At 56.8% G+C, this 1,022-nt stretch overlaps 1 pseudogene; it reads left to right on the top strand.

Moving 5' to 3' along the window:
* The window catches only part of LOC102379335, a 20,809-nt pseudogene that overhangs the window by 6,170 nt on the left and 13,617 nt on the right, over positions 1 to 1,022 (top strand).

The raw sequence follows: 1,022 nt of genomic DNA, 5'->3' as shown, positions 1-1,022 counted from the left end.
TGTGGAGCGTGTCAGCCCAGTCAGGTGGAGGGCTCAGCATCATCCGCCCCTGGACCCACCAGTGCTGCAGGATACAGCAGCCTTTGGAGAGCCTCATTTTTCCTTTTATCAGATCCCTCTGGTCTCATCCTCATCCTCTTAAAACATGAACCTATTTGGGTACAGTCCAAACACACATGTCCTGCATGTTTGTTGGTTCAGGGCCTGAGGTGATGGTGCTGAGATCTGGGCCAAAAACCTTGAGAGTCTTCCTCCTAACTCCACTGAGTAGGGAAGATGAGACTGGCACAGGGACCTGGCACTGCCTCACCCCCAGCACTTGGGCCTGTGGCCGAAACACCTAGTTTTCTTGAGGAAACACAAGTGCCAAGTCCTGCCCTGCTCTGAGGCCCATCCCAGCAGGTGTAGCAGTGCTTGCCCCTTGGCAGCAGGGCAGGGACTAATCTGGTGTTTCTTCCTCCCATGCAGGACATGCCTGGTTGCTGAGCAGAACTGAGGAGCGGGCTCCTGAGGAAGGGCCTGGAAAGCTGGAGCCACCATGGGCTTCCCTGGGGAGTGTAGGTGAGGTGGATTCCCTGAGCCCAATGAAGGACCAGTGGCACAAGGGTCAGGGGATGCCCCCAAAGCCGGAGAATGTAGCAGTGAATGTGGTCCCATCTCTAGTTGGGCATTCGAGTGAAGAAGGGAAAGAAGGCAGGACAAGGCCAAACTCCAGGGACGAATATGTCATGCTGAGACACCTGAAGAGGCAGAAAGCAAAGGTACATTGGAGAGAGACACTGCATCCAAGGCAAGACAGTGTGGGGGGCCTCAGAGGGAAGCAGGAGCTCACTACCAAGCCCAGGGGGAGAGCCTACCCCTGCCCTCAGTGCAGGAAAAGGTTTAGCTGCCCCTCGCGCCTGGCTCTGCACAAGATAAGGCACGCTGGGGAGAAGCCCCATGTATGCGCCACGTGTGGGAAGAGCTTCACCTGCCTCTCGACCCTGGCTGCTCACCACCAGGTCCATTCTGGACAGCTCCCC

This window comes from Alligator sinensis, unplaced genomic scaffold, assembly GCF_000455745.1.
Source record: "Alligator sinensis unplaced genomic scaffold, ASM45574v1 scaffold1525_1, whole genome shotgun sequence".
Lineage (NCBI taxonomy): Eukaryota > Metazoa > Chordata > Crocodylia > Alligatoridae > Alligator > Alligator sinensis.
Note: the sequence above shows the minus strand (reverse complement) of the source record. Positions and strands in the feature narration are given on the sequence as shown.